This window comes from Eumetopias jubatus, unplaced genomic scaffold (assembly GCF_037043125.1).
Source record: "Eumetopias jubatus isolate StellerSeaLion01/CBP00866 unplaced genomic scaffold, mEumJub1_p1.0 scaffold_4, whole genome shotgun sequence".
NCBI classification, from domain to species: domain Eukaryota; kingdom Metazoa; phylum Chordata; class Mammalia; order Carnivora; family Otariidae; genus Eumetopias; species Eumetopias jubatus.
The window spans coordinates 5,767,748-5,783,832 of NW_028274810.1; the positions used below are offsets into that span (position 1 = coordinate 5,767,748).

At 43.3% G+C, this 16,085-nt stretch overlaps 1 protein-coding gene across 2 annotated transcripts in view; it reads right to left on the reverse strand.

Moving 5' to 3' along the window:
* Nucleotides 1-16,085, reverse strand: part of PDE4DIP (phosphodiesterase 4D interacting protein) — a 213,345-nt gene that overhangs the window by 114,243 nt on the left and 83,017 nt on the right. The window lies entirely within an intron of this gene.

A 16,085-nucleotide genomic window follows, 5' to 3' on the forward strand; every position in this document is an offset into this window, starting at 1 on the left:
CTTCCCAGGTGGCTCTCGACTTCCACGTCACATCTCAGCCAGTGTTCAGTCTTATTTCCCCGAAATTCATAAAATGCTTTCCTCCAGGATTTTGGTGAAAGGTAGCCTGTGTCTGTGGTTTTGCTAATGCATCTCCCAGATTTCAAGGAACTACCAGTTTTGCCATGACTAAAATCTTAAAGATCTGTTTCTGTTCAGTTTCTCAAACTGAAACTCATTGGAAAAATAATGTACAGTGTTATTTGTTTTATGATAGCAATTATTCCTAATTAAAGCAGTATTCAATGCAATTTCCAGTTATTTTTCTTTGGAGAATCTTGTTATTATTGCATTACCGCGAATGTTGGGAAGATGTAGTATGTGTTGCGTGTTCCTTACAAAAATAAGTAAGCACAATAAAGTGGATGCTAAACCATCAAACATAAATGTCCCTGCTGTGTCCCTGAATGTGTAATAAGCAAGTATAATACATATTTTAATTATAATTTTGTTATAAATATAACTTATGAGAAAAAAAATTGATAGGAATAATACTGTAGATTGCTAATTTTTAACTGTCCCTACTGGCAGTTCAAATCTTATGATTCATAGACTTTGCTCATATACAGTATTCAGTGCACAGAAATCTTATGATTGGTTCAAGTACAGTAAGTTCAGGGATTTCCAACTAAAACTTTCCAGTCTGAGTCAGTGTTTCTAGTTCTTTTGGCTGTATGTTCTTAGTATCCGGGTTTCTTATGCCCTTCCTTCATCTTTGGGGTTTGAGAGCACTGTTTTGGGGAGAAAGTTCAGAAATATATTAGGAAAGAATGAAACCGTTAAAAGTTTTACTTTCAGAGATACTGTAGGTGCTAATACTGGATTTAATCTTTCAGATTTAGCTTATTCAGTAAATCCCATTGGTCTGTGTAATATTTTAAGCGTATAAAATTCGTTTGTTACTTTAGAGCCTGTAATAGTGTGTCTGTCTGCAATAACTTTGCTGAAATAAGAACACATTAGTAAAATTTTTCTTAAGAAAAAAAACTAAACACAGAGGAGACCTAGCATCAGATAGCTGAACGGGAATGCACGCAGGTGGGAGGTATAAATGGCAGCAGATACACAATTCCTGTTAACCCCTAGCTTTAGCCTCCAAAGAAATTACTCCTAGACTCAACTCATGTACGTCATAACTTGGGTTGCCCTTCCTCTCAGATCCCTCATTCTAATCTTTCAGGGAGGAGGCCTATAAATCAGAAACTACAGAGCTGCCAAGGGAAAATAAAGGAGGTGGTACTCAGGGCAGAGTATGTCGAGGCCGCTGGTAGGCAATAGGCTCAAGTGATGGAATGTAGAAAGGGCCCGCAGCGACCCCCTGGCCAAATATAGACAGGCCCCTCAGACGACCTACCTCAACAGAGCCAGAGGCCCTCACTGACCGTGAGCTACGTACAGCCAAGCACAGTTCCCAAAAAAGGGAAGATTCCATAGGTTGCCATGCCTCCTTACCTTCCCCCTTTAAAAACAGCCCCGACCACTGCCTTCTTGCAGAGAGTCTCTCCTCTGCTGTCCTGCCCATGGCTCCCTTGCGGTGGAGTCAATAAACTTCTATCTCCTCTGTTCTGCCTCAGCTGAATCCTTTCCCCATCTGTGCCGCCAGCTTCCACCCAATCATTGCCCTACATCTGGAGGCTCCCGTCCGATCAAGAGACACCCATTTAGACACCACAGTGTAGAATTTAGAACTAAACTGTCCTGGGTTCAAATACAAACTCTCTCACATTCTATTAGGTTGAATCACATGGAAGTGCAAATATTCAACCATTTTTTACAGTTTCACGTAGTTTCACATAGTTCATCCTCTGCATTCTAGAGGTAAAACACGTAAGCTAAGTTTTAGTTGCTTCGGGTGCTAACAGCACTACCTTTCAGGGATATTGAGAAATTAAAGGAAAAGATGTAAGTGAAAATACTTGACATATGGTGGGTGTTCGATAAACATTAGTTTCCCGAAGGGAGTAAGATGCATGAATTGGGAAGGAGAGAGAGCTCTTTCTGGCTAACCCTGAGTTTAGGAACCCAAGAAAAGACAGATGAAAATGAGGTGTCTTGGGGCGCCTGGGTGGCTTAGTTGGTTAAGCATCTGACTCTTGATCTCAGCTCAGGTCTTGATCTCAGGGTGGTGAGTTCAACCCTGCATTGGGCTCCCTGCTGAGAATGGAGACTACTTAAAAAAAAAAAAGTGTCGGGGCGCCTGGGTGGCTCAGGCATTAAGCGTCTGCCTTCGGCTCAGGACATGATCCCAGCGTCCTGGGATCGAGCCCCGCATCGGGCTCCCCGCTCAGCGGGAAGCCTGCTTCTCCCTCTCCCGCTCCTCCTGCTTGTGTTCCCTCTCTCTCTGTGAAATAAATAAATAAAATCTTTAAAAAAAATAAAAAATAAAAAAATAAAAAAAAGTGTCTTTGGATTTTGATGGTGGGGGAGCCTGTGGGGGTGAAGGGGGAGTATATGAGAAACCACTGTACCTTCTGCTCATTTTTGCTGTGCACCTAAAACTGCACTAAAAGACAAAAGTCTATTTAAAAATATCGGGGGGGGGCGCGCCTGGGTGGCTCAGTTGGTTAAGCGACTGCCTTCGGCTCAGGTCATGATCCTGGAGTCCCGGGATCGAGTCCCACATCGGGCTCCCTGCTCAGCAGGGAGTCTGCTTCTCCCTCTGACCCTCTTCCCTCTCATTCTCTCTCTCAAATAAATAAATAAAATCTTTAAAAAAATAAATAAATAAAAATATGGGGGAAAATAGGAGAGGTGTCTCGGGCTTGTTTTATTTAGACTCTGAGCTCAGAGGTCCCAATATACACACTGCCTTGGCGTTCACACTGATCTGTAACTTAAACCTTTCTCAGCCACCCTTTAAAAATCTTGGTGGAGTCCCAGAAGCCTCAGTTGATCTGACCCAACTGAGCTGGCAAGTGAGAAAACATTCACAAATACCAATGATCTCAGTGATTATCTCCCCCTCCCAGCACATTCCTTAGCAGGACGAATCTCTCTCACTTGGCTGGAGCCTCTCTGTTCACAAATAGGCCTGGCTGGGCTTAATTTAGCAAAGTGCAGTCCTCTTGTGAAAGCCAGGGGTGAGGCTAGAGCCCCTGCGATCCCCAGGACACCTTGTGTAGAGACAGGAACGCAGCCCCACCAAAGCGACTGAAAGGATTATTTAAAATGATCTGTTTCCCTCAGCTATTCAGGAACAGGAGTCCAGGGGAGCCATCCTGTGCATTCTTTGACTTCTCTTTAGGCAGCAGGTACAGAATTGGGATAAGTAAAAATTTACCCTAGAGTAAAAAGTTTAAAAACTATACTAATTTTTCTATAGATACATTGGTGCACAGGACACCAATGGCTTACTAAGTATTTTAAAGTTATCCATGGCTTCTAACATGATCTGACATTCATGTCCAAATTCAGCTCTCAATTCTGGATTGACACTTGCTTTGATGTATTCTCCAAAAAGGATAAAGCCACTCATTGGTGTTCTGCAAAGTGCGGGATGGAGTCCATTTCTCACCCTGAAGCTTGCATACAAACTGGAATCGAAATTCTAACACCAGGCAGTCACTCCTCCGAAACCTCGCTGTGTCCTGAAGCCAGGTGCTCTGATCAGGCAACTCTTCTGAAATTATACCTCTGCTTGGGACCAGGGACAGTGCTTAGACTGTAGACCCCAAGCTGTGTGGTGCAGGATGGCAACCATGAGCCACATGGAGCTACTGTACCCTTAAGATGTGACTAGTCCAAACTGAGATGTGCTGTAAGGATTTCAAAGGCGTAATACACACTGGGTTGCAAAAACTAGCCACAACGAAAGCATATATAAAATCTCAATAATTTTTAAATATTGACTTCATGTTGAAATGATAATATTTTAAATATATCATTAATATTCATGTCATGCGTTTCTTTTTACTTTTTTTTGTAATGTGGCCACTAGAAAACTATAAAGTACGTTTATGGCTCCTATTACATTTCTTTTTTTTTTTTTAAGATTTTATTTATTTGTCAGAGAGAGGGAGAGAGAGAGCACAAGCAGGGGGAGCAGGAGGCTTCCCGCTGAGCAAGGAGCCCAATGCAGGGCTCGATCCCAGGACCTCAGCCAAAGGCAGACGCTTAACTGACTAAGCCACCCAGGCATCCCTCCTATTACATTTCTGTTGGACAGTGCTGCTCTGTAAGATGTTAGGTAAAAGATGTACTGGTTTCAAGTACATTGCATGAAGACATGCTCTGACCTGCATCACAGTTAGTTCTGCGGCATAAGAGCACCTTTCAGAGTTTTTATGGGTTATGGCATTCATCAACCAACAAAATACAGAAGTGACTCCAGCTAACTACAAGTGGAGCAAAACTATCTAGGGGGGTTGATAAGAGTAACTGAACAAAAATCAGATCACAGGGGCGCCTGGGTGGCTCAGTTGGTTGTGTTTACTTTTGGCTCGGGTCATGATCCAAGGCTCCTGGAATCTAGCCCTGAGTTGGGCTCCCTGCTCAGTGGGGAGCCTGATTCTCCCCCCCCACCCTCCCCTCTCTGTCCCCCCTTGTGCTCTCTCTCACTATCTCTCTCTCAAATGAATAAATAAAACCTTAAAAAAAAAAAAAAAGCCAGATCACAGTACTACCCAAACTACGTTCAGACAGTAAACAGCAAATGTCAGGAAGGCAGGGCCCCCTCTGTCTCCTCACAATTGTGTCCTCATCACTAGCACAGTGTCCATACACAGAGGATGATTATATATTCATCAAATGAAAAGATGTTGTTCAAAACAGAAATACAACCCACTCAAACAATTCTCACTGTCAAGAATTTCCTTGTCTTACACTTTCTCAGTTCGCTGGCTTTCCACTTCTGCCAACCCTCGGAGAGACTGCTCAGTTCTAGGACGTTCACCTGGAACACGAGCCTCTGGACCTCTCAAGGGGAGGAAATAGCAAAGGTGGTCCCCCTTCCACCTTTTCTGTACAGACGGGCCTCACCCGCAACTTCTGGGTGTTTGCAATTGATCAACAAACTTACTAAGTTTCTATGATTGGGCTCAGCACTGTTGAAGATTATGTTGAAGTTACAGAGGAAGTTTGAGATCAATCCAACCCACAGAGTGTTTCTAATCTAGAAGGAGATAAGAAATGCATACATGGAAAGATGATCACCAGCTGGGGATTAAATAACAGGTGCCAAATAATGCATCTGAACTGTAATTTCAGGAAGAGCAGAGAGAGTGAAAGATGATTTCAGGCAATAAGGATGAGGAAAGGCCCACCCGAGCAGATGTAATCTGAGTTGGACTCTGAAACCCAAGCAGGGTTTGGATAGGCAGAGAAAAAAGATACAGGTGGTCCAGGTGTGAACAAGGATGTGTCGGCAGGAATGAGCACACACGAAAGGGAGTGACTCACTCCAAGAACACGTTTGCAAATACACAGTGTGAGAATAAAGCTTGCTTCCTGCTTCATTAAGAATATTGAAACAACTGGAAGAAAACTGACAGTCTCCTACCACCACATCAATCCATCCACCAGCATCTGTGCTCACACACTCTTTCCACTTGTGACCTCGGATCGACTGTCCATGCTCCTGTCTAAAGCCAAACCTCCTACCTACGCACTAGGTCTCATTCTCCCTACTGCTCAAAAACAACATCCAGAAAGTCTCCCTTCTCTCCTCTACCAATATTTCAGTTTCTACTGGAAAATTCTGTTGGTATACAAATGTGCTGTTATCCCTCTATCTTTTAGAAAAATCTTCTATGGACCCCCATACTGTTACTAGTTACTGTCCCGTTTCTTTGCTCTCCTTTGCAACAAAACTCCTCAACATACTGGGTCACACTCACTGCCTCGACTCCTCCTCCTTGTTGTTAAACTAATGCAATCAGGCTTTTGCCTCCACTAGTCCACCAAAATGATGACTCTAATCAAGATCTCTAAGGGCATTTCTGTTGTTAAATCCAAACGTCAATTCTTACTCATCATATTACTTGACTACCATTGGCATTTCAAAAGGTTGATCCCTCCCCCCGCCCCCATTACACACTTCCTTCACTTGGCCTCCACAGCTCCAGACTCTTGGTTTTCCTCTCGCTTCACTGGTTGCATCCTCTCTCTCCTTTGCTGGTTCTCCCACCTTTCGCCCAACTGTTAACATTAGAATGACCCACGGCTTAGCCTTTGGTCTGTTTGTCCTCCCCCTTGGTAGGTCAAACTCCCTTGGTGATCTCATCCAGGCTCATGGCTTTAAATACCAACTCTGCTGATACCTTCAATATTTATATCTCCAGCACAACCCTTTTCCAACTGCTTACTTGATATTGCCACTGGCAATGTTCAACAACTATCTCAAACACAAAATGTCCCAAATTAACTCCCACTCTCCACCCTCAAACCTATTCTATACAGAGCCTTCCCTCTCTCAATTATAGCAGCTCCACCCTTCCATCTACTTAAGCCAAAGCCCTGGGGTCTTCCTTGATTCCTTTCCTTCTCTCATTGGCTCCTTTCACAGCCAATCCATCAGCAATTTCGTTGGTGTTCCCTTCACTGCTTATCCCCACAACTGCTATTATCTTAGTCTGATCACCACCAGCTCCTATGTTAATTACCGCAATGGCTTCCTAATCACCTGTGCTGGCCTGTATTCTGCTCCTTCCACAGCCTATTCTCATTACCATAGCCACAACGATCTTTTCAAAAGTCAGATAGGACTGTCATTCATCAAATTATTCCCCTGCTTAAAATCCTTTAATGGCTTCCCTTGCCACTTGGAGTAAAAACTAAAGTCTCTAAGATGATCTACAAGAGCCATTCTGATCTATACCAGCCCCTTTACCTCTGAGGCCTTACCTCCAAACATTCTCACCCTTTCTCGTGTTGCTTTGGCCACAATGGTTTTCCAGCACTTTGTGTGCCTGGAGTGTTCTTCCCCATTACCTGTTTGGCTAACTTCCTCATTTCCTTCAAGTCATTGCTTAAAAATCATTTCCAATGGCATAGCTACTTTGGAAAACAGTTTGGCAGTATCCTAGAAGTTGAAATAGATGCTTCTTGCGTGACCTAACAATTCCACTATGGGGTATTTACCCAGGAGAGATAAAACAAAGACTTGGACATGAAAATTCATAGCGGCTTAATTTATAATAGCCAATCACTGGACACAACCCATGCGTTCATCAACAGGTAAATGGAAAAACAAATTGCATTATATTCATATGATGGAATACTACTCAGCAATAAAAAGTGATGAATACTGACATAACAACATGGATAAACCTCAAAATCATGGTAAGCGAAAGAAGTCCAATACCAGAACATACACTGTATTATTCCATTTATATCAAATTCTAAAATAGCAAAAGTAAGCTATAGACAGAAAACAAATCCGTGGTTTCCTGCAGCTAATGGTGTGAGAGAATTGGCACCAGTGTGACATAAAAGCAAATTTTCTGGGTGATGGAAATGTTTTACATCTTGATTGTGTCATGGTTGTGGTATGGTTATATACATTTGTTCAAATTCACCAAACTATACACCTGATACAACTGATTAAACAAAAAGATCAAAGGAAAATAGAAATGATAAAGAAAGTGGCAATGCAAACAGCCAAGTGCAAAGGGTAAGCAAGGAGCTCAGCACAGAGACCACCAATCTGGGATGCCTTCATTGCCTCAGGTCAGCCTTGGGGACTATAAGTGTTGTGAGGGTAAAACCCACTAACATGTTTACTTCCCTTTCGATTTCCTCTCTGCAAAATAAGTGGGAAGATTGGACAGACTCTAACATGGTTCCCCATGATCCTTGTCTCCTGGTGTTCATGCCTTTGTATAATCCCTTCCTCTCAAGTACGGGCAGGATGCGTAACTTGCTTCTAATCAATAGAACATAGCAAAGGCGGGGCGCCTGGGTGGCTCAGTCGGTTAAGCGTCTGCCTTCAGCTCAGGTCATGATCTCAGGGTCCTGGGATCGAGCCCCACATCGGGTTCCCTGCTCAGTGGGGAGTCTGCTTCTCCCTCACCCTCTTCCTGCTGCTCCCCCTGCTTATGCTCACTCTCTCTGTCAAATAAATAAACAAACAAACAAACAAACAAATAAATAAATAAAAAGAACATGGCAAAGGTGACAGAATGTCACTCCTGTGACTATGTTAAGTTTTAAGACTCCGTTTTGCTAGCAGAATTGCTCTAGAGCCTGCTGATTTGATGAGATAAGTGACCATATGGGGCAAGCTCACATGGCAAAGAACAGAGGTGGCTTCAAGGAACTGTGGGCAGCCTCTAGCTAATACCTAGCAAGAAGCCAGGACCCTTTGTCCTAGCACCACAAGGAAATAAATTCTGCCAACAATCCACATGAGTTCAGAAGCTGATTTTTCCCTAGTCGAGCCTTCAGATGAGAACTTGGCCTGGCCAATATCTTGGTTGTAGCCTAGTGAAACTCTGAGCATAGAACTCAGTGAAGTCCTGCTCACACATAAATGGTAAGATAATAAATATATATGTGTTTTTAAAATCACTTTCTAAAAATGGCCTTCCCTGACCACTTTTTTTTTTAAGATTTTATTTATTTGAGAGAGAGAGAGAGCACAAGCAGGGTGGTAAGGGAGGGGCAGAGGGAGAAGCAGACTCCCCACTGAGCAGGGAGGTAGATGCAGGGCTCGATCCCAGGACCCTGGGATCACGACCTGAGCCAAAGGCAAACGCTTAACTGACTGAGCCACCCAGGCGCCCCCCGACCACTTTTTAATACTGCAACCTTCCCTCTACTCTTACACTTTTTGACCCCCTTACCCTGCTCTATCTTTTTCTTTTTTTCCCCAAGAGGGCTTATTACTTTCCAATATTGTACATATTTTATTTATTTATAATATTTACTGTTCTTTGTCTGTTTCCTCATGCCAGAATACAAATTCCATGAGGATAGGAATGCTAGTCTGTTCTGCTCATTGATATATATTCCAACCACCTCCAGTAGCATCTGCAACATAGTATGTGTTCAATAAATAGTTTTAAACGAGTGAGGCCTAATGCTTAGATTTCAACTAGGATCAATCTATTCTAATTGTCAGCAGAAACAGAGCACAACTAATCACCATCTGTCACAAACTGAGACATACCAAATCTACTGTTAGGTCACCTCTGAGTCTGTTCTTCCCCAAATTAAAAAATCCAATTCCATTGCCTTTTTCTCATAAGCCTCATTTTTCTGGTTTCCTCTGAACTCGTGGGGTCCCATACCAGACTCCGCACAAGCCTGATAGGACAGTGTACAGGGCTAAGGACAGTCTGGTTCCTATTACATTCTACATGGCAATTTGCACCTGTTTCACAAGGAAAAATGAGGTCAATGCCGCCTTTCAGTGTAGATACATCAATGAGACAATGCCACCTCTTCCTTTCACCACCTTGGTGAAAGCCACTATGAAAAGAGATGGCATTTTACTAGAGCTCCTTCTTTTCTCATTGGTCAGTCCTTAATACAATGTAGAGTGATTCACTAAGAGGCATCATTTGCATTTGAAAGAATGACTAACTTTAAATTCTAAAGAATGTGCCAAGGCCTTGCTTACTAACTGAGGAATCGGGCCATGGAGCTGCTGGGCTACCAGGTACACGCCCTGAGGCTATTCGATGCACAGCGGTCCTGTGAAAACTGGGGACAAGACACCAACTTCCTAGAGGTATAATATGGTTGAGATTGAAATATGTGTAAAATGCAGAGAATGGTGCCCGGCATGTAGTAAACACTAAATGGACATCCTCCTTCCCTGGGTTTAAATGGGAAGCATTTAGCATTTAGTTTCCCTGTGTCTGTGTGAATTTTGGGGAAAGTGGAGAGAGGATATGGGACAAAGAAGGACAGAAAGGGCCTAAGCGTGGGGAAAACACTGACACCAGAGACAGGACCAGACCCGGGTCTAGAAACTCTACCTAGAAATAGACAGAGGAGGAGTCCTCAGGCTGTTTTTCCTCATGACCACTTATTTCCCTCCAGCTTATATCAAGACCCCTAGGCACTGGGGACATACTCTGGCACTTTGAAGAAGTAGGGGAAACAGAGAAAAGAGGGGCGAGAGAAAGTAGGAAGCTAGCAGTTGAAGGTAGAGAAAGCCTCAAGTGGAGTTCCAGTTGAATCGCTAACTGTAGTGATTCACACCATGCCCCCTATGTGGCCCCTGCATACCCAACCTTTCTACAGCTAGAGGAACCCCTCTGCTCTCACCCCAGTTACTACTGTCACGACTCTGCCTGGGTCCTCTGAGGCTTGAACAGGTTTGGCAGCCAAGTTGGGCTTCTCCACAATCCCACAGCCTGGAAGGGATCAGAGAGAAAGAAGAAGACTTCGAACGAAAACTGTTCCCCACCTGTAAGAGATCTGCCTCCCTGAGCTCCTGAGGTACACTGTCTTCATTTGATTTCTATATGGGAAGACCCTAGGCTCCAGCTCTGGACACAGAAGTTCCTGACTTTGGAGTGGAGTGCCAGCAACACACCTTCTCATCGACTTGAGTTGTGCAGGTGGGCAGTACAAGACTGTTTATATTGAGCATATACTCAGCTTGACTAGAGAGAATCTGGACAGGGAGGCCCACTGCCGTAACTCTGAGAGGGGCAGCCTCAGAAAGAAGCTCTGAAACCTGTCAAGAAAGGTGCCCTAGAAGGATCTGCTTCCTTCTGGCCCTCAGTTAGGACCTAGACTCTCCTTATGCAGCTCCAGGCCATGGCTCCCCTGCAGGCAGCCTCCTTCCATTTCCCCAGGGCCTTGGAGGTGGGCTTCTCCCTGCCTCAAGCCTCCGTGCAGGCTTTCTAGAGCGCCGTGTGCCGAGACAGGTGGCTTCCTGCCCTTCATGGCAGCGGGGCCTGGCAGGAGATCGGGAGATGAAAAGCTGGCTTTACAAGGCAGCCAGGGCCTTGTGTTTGCTCCCAACCTCTTTCAAGCCAAGTTTCCAAATAACAGGGGTGGTAACTGCCCAGTGCAGCCCAAAGTCCATTCTAAAGATCCTTGGCAAAAAGCCACCTGACTATTACTAGCTTTCCACAGAACGGCATGTACCAAGTTGGAGCACTGTCTTTTGGTGTGTGGGTAGATTAGCTGCTATTTAACATGATAGGGCAGGTTACTTTCCAGGCTGCACCAGCCCCCACGATGCGCCTTCTCCATGTATAACAGATCCTTATTTCTCTGTGAGGTTGAACTTGCTTACATGAGACGGCAAAGGCCAAGAGCAGGAAGCAGAGCAAAAAAAAGTTCACAATGACTTTTGGAAACATAAATGACATAAATGAAACTCCTGGGGAAGGGGTATGTAGGCTGAGGAAATAAATATTTTCTTTTGGAAGCACACACAGATTACAGAATCACTTATCTGTGAATTGCTCTAGCTCCTGCTGTGTAACATTCTATTTTAGCCCAGTAGTGCAAAGGGGAAGAAAGTCTAAACTCGTGACAAGTATATAAATCCCTTGAACTTTTTTTGAAGACCAAGGAAGTCACTGTAAATACATGGACAGGGAGCAAGGCCTCCTGGATTCTAGCCTCAACTTGACCATTAGCTTGTTCTATGACCTTAGGCAAGTGACTTGACTGTTCTGGGCCTCAGTTTTCTTTCTCGAAAATAAATTAGGGAAAGCTAAGTGAATTATTATTTTTGCAACTTTTCTGTGAATCTACAATTATTTTAAAATAAAATCTTTCTGAAAAAGTAAACATGTTACCATGTGATCCAGTAATTCTGCCACTGGGTATATACCCAAAGAAAATGAAAACACTAATTCAAAAATTCAGAAAGATATATGCATTCCTATGTTTATTGGAAGCAGCCCAAGTATCCATCTATAGATGAATAGATAAAAAGATGCAGTACACACACACACTGAAATATTACTCAGCCATAAAAAAGAATGAAATCTTGCCATTTGCAACAACATGGATGGATCTAAAGGATATAATGCTACGTGAAATAAGTCAATCAGAGAAAGACAAATGCCATATGACTTCACTCATATGTGGAATTTAAGAAACAAAACAAAAAAAGGAAAAAAAAGAGATCAAAACAAACTCCTAAATACAGAGGACAGGGGCGCCTGGGTGGCTCAGTCATTAGGTGTCTGCCTTCGGCTCAGGTCATGGTCCCGGGGTCCTGGGATCGAGCCCCGCATCGAGCCCCTCATTGGGCTCCCTGCTCGGCGGGGAGTCTGCCTCTCCTTCTGCCTCTGCTGCTCCCCCTGCTCATGCTCGCGCTCTCTCTCTCAAATAAATAAATAAAAATCTTAAAAAAAAAAAATACAGAGGACTAATGTGGTTGCCAGAGGGGAGGTGGGTGGGGGGGATGGGTGAAATAGACAAAGGGGATTAAGAGTAGATTTATCATCATGAGCACTGAGAAATGCATAGATCCATCATTATATTGTACACCTAAAAGTAATATAACGCTGTATGGTAGTTACACTTGAATAAAAAAATTATTGTTAGAATTACATTGAATTGGGCGCCTGGGTGGCTCAGTCGTTAAGCGTCTGCCTTCGGCTCAGGTCATGATCCCAGGGTCCTGGGATCGAGCCCCACATCGGGCTCCCTGCTCCGCGGGAAGCCTGCTTCTCCCTCTCCCTCTGCCTCTCCCCCTGCTTGTGTTCCCTCTCTCGCTGTGTCGCTCTCTATCAAATAAATAAAATCTTAAAAAAAAAAAAAAAGAATTACATTGAATTTACAGACAAATCTATCTGGGGAGATATATCATAGTATCCAAAAATTTTTGATTAATCATACTACTTTTAGTTTCTAAGTACAGAATAATCAATTTTTGCTGTTAAAAATTATTATCAACAAAATGTTTTGTGATTGTTTATGCTGACAGTTCTCCAATTTTTCTGAAATTTCTTACATACAGCGTCTTATCCATAGTAGCAACTGAAAAACTGCCCTGAGGGGCCACAGGGGAGGGAATGAAAAAAAAGAAAAAGAAAAAAAGAAAAACTGCTCTTTATCATGTTACGTGCTAATAAAGCTTTCTCTATTATACTATATATTAGCTATTTATTCATTTTGTTTTTATTGAAAAAATGATTTAATTTTATAACGTATAAAAGAGATGGAGATTTTTTGGTTCTCCAACAAATAAAATAATAATTGGAAAAAAAAAACAGTAAAGGGGTTATATAAATTATCTCCAAGATCTTCTCTAGCTCCAAACTGTGATTCTGTGTTCTTGTTTATCTCCATTCAGGTGAAAATAAGTCTCTTTCCAGCTATCCAAAGATATTTGTGCCCACTCTTCCTACCTCAGACGAGATGTTGATTAGCCCCAGCTCAAACCTATTTTTTTGCTTTCAACATATCCCGTAGTCTAGGCAAAAACTGAATTCTCCAAAAGCACATTAAAAACAAACTGAGGGTTGCTGGAGTGGGGCGGGGAGGGATGGGGTGGCTGGGTGATGGGCATTGGGGAGGGTATGTGCTATGGTGAGCGCTGTGAATTGTGCAAGACTGATGAATCACAGACCTGTGCCTCTGAAACAAATTAATACATTATATGCTAATAAAAAATAAATAAATAAAAAGGAAAAAAAACACTCCATCCATATCCACTTTGTTCTTGTAAACAAGCAAATTCATCAAGCAGGGAAAAGCTGTTCCTGGCAGCCCATGCTCTCAGAATCTCAGTTTTCCCTAGCAACTGGGCTAATTATAACTCCGGCTACCTGGTAACAGCACTCGATTTCCCTGACATTGGCTGGCAGTTTTAAAGCCGTCTCAGCTCTGCTGGCCCCTCCTTTACTGAGAAGGCTTCGGGGGAGCTGCGAGACCAGGAGACGAATGCTAGGTGAGAGGCCGCTCAGAACTCCAGAACTTCAGCGCTGGGAGGGATGTTAGTGACCATCCCGGTCCAGCCCTCTGATTTTACACATAAGTAACCAGAGGCCCAGAAAAAGTGACTTGTCTTAGCCAGGAACCTAGCAGTCTTCTTGATGTCTTCCTCTTAATCTTTCCATCCCAACTATCACCCAGTCCTACAGATATTTTACCTACATATTTCACAGATCAGTTCCCTCCCCTCTATGCCTATTCCTGTGGCCCTCATCATCTCCTGTCTGGCCTGTCCTGATGACTTCCTGCCTTATCTTCCATCCTCCCCACCCACCAGAAGGATCTAGCGTGTTCCCTGCTGCTTAAAGCCCATCAGTGGCTCCTTATCATCCTCAGGATAAAGTCTACAGTTTTTAAAAATGGCACAAAGATTTAAGTCCCACAGACTCTTCAGCACCATTTTGTGTCTGGCACTTAAATTTAGCAACACAAAACCACTTATAATTCTCCACGCCTTCCATGTGGTTTCTTGCCTTTGGCATTTGCTTCTGGCAAAAGCCCTTTCTTTCCACCTCACCACCCACTGACTAACTAATGATTACTCTCCTTTTGAAGACAAAGCTCAGGCATCATCTCCTCAAAGAATCCTTTGTAAATTTTCCTTCCATCTATTCTATTCAGTTGGGTTAGAGATGCCTCATTTGAGTTTGCTTATACTCTGTACACATCTCTTTTACTGCTTTTTACCACACCCTATCACTTGTGCTTTACTCATCTCCGAAGCCCCAACTTCCAGCACAGTACTCAGAATACAGTAGGCACCCAATGAATGTTGATGAATGAGCAAATGGATAAATCCAAAGCTCCCCATGATCTATCCCTTTCTTATCTTTCCAATCTCGTCTTACTGCTGCTACAAGCCCCTGAGACCATGTTCTAGCCCTACAGAATGACTCCGAGCATGGCAAACACAAAATGCTTTTTCATGACTTTGTGCCCTTGTATGGTATATGCTGTTTCTTCTAAGATCCTCTCCCCATTCCTTGTTGTGTCCTTTTAAGATTCAGTTCAAACTTCACTAACTTGCAAAGCCCTTCCTGGTGGATTTTTGTCATTCTCCTTAGGACTTTAGAACAATCTCACATGCCTCTATGGTAGCCTTTTTTTTTTTTAAGATTTTATTTATTTATTTATTTATTTATTTATTTATTTGAGAGAGAGAGAGAGCACACAAGGAGGAGTGGAGGGGGAAGGAGCAGAGGGAGAGGGAAAAGCAGACTCGCCACTGAGAAGGGAGCCCGATGTCGGGCTCCATCCCAGGACCCCGGGATCATGACCAGAGCCAAAGACAGATGCTTAGCCAGCTGAGCCACCTGGGTGCCCCTATGGTAGCCTTTATTATGCCATTTTTATTTATTTGATATCTTTCTCCACCAGCATCTGGCACAGTTTCTGGCATATAGTAGATAGTCAATAGATGTTTGAATGAATGAATGAATGAATGCATGTGTGCAAACCTGAGTAATTGAATGGCCACGGTGATAAGGCAAACAAGGGAAACATTTGAGATAGGAATTTAGAATGCCTATTCTTTCAACTATATCATGCTATTTCTATCAGTGTGTAAACTTAGATGTACATAACCAATAGGAAGAGGAAATTGCTTTATAATAAGCTTATGTAGAAATATAAATTTTGTAGACATAGTTAAGGAGATGATTAGAAATGGATTAGAATTAAATTAGACTCCAGAATTTAGTTTTAGATTTATTTTCTGGTGATTGGAAGAAAAGGTCTTAAATATTCAAAGAAAAAAATTTTCTTTTTCCCAACAGGCAAGTATTAGGACTTCTAATGAAAAGCTCTTAAAAATGAGAAAATTGGGGGCACCTGGGTGGCTCAGTTGGTTGGGCGTCAGACTCTTGGTTTCGGTTCAGGTCCTCATGTCAAGGTCTTGACATCAAGCCCCTTGTTGGGCTCCACACTGAGCACAGAGTCTGCTTGGGATTCTTTCCCTCTTCCTCTCCCTTCCCTCTCTCACACATGCACTCTCTCTCTCTCAAATACATAAGTAAAATTTTAAAAATGAGAAACGTGGGGCGCCTGGGTGGCTCAGTCCCTAAGCGTCTGCCTTCAGCTCAGGTCATGATCCCGGGGTCCTGGGATGGAGCCCCGCATCGGGCTCCCTGCTCCGCGGGAAGCCTGCTTCTCCCTCTCCCACTCCCCCTGCTTGTGTTCCCGCTCCCGCTATC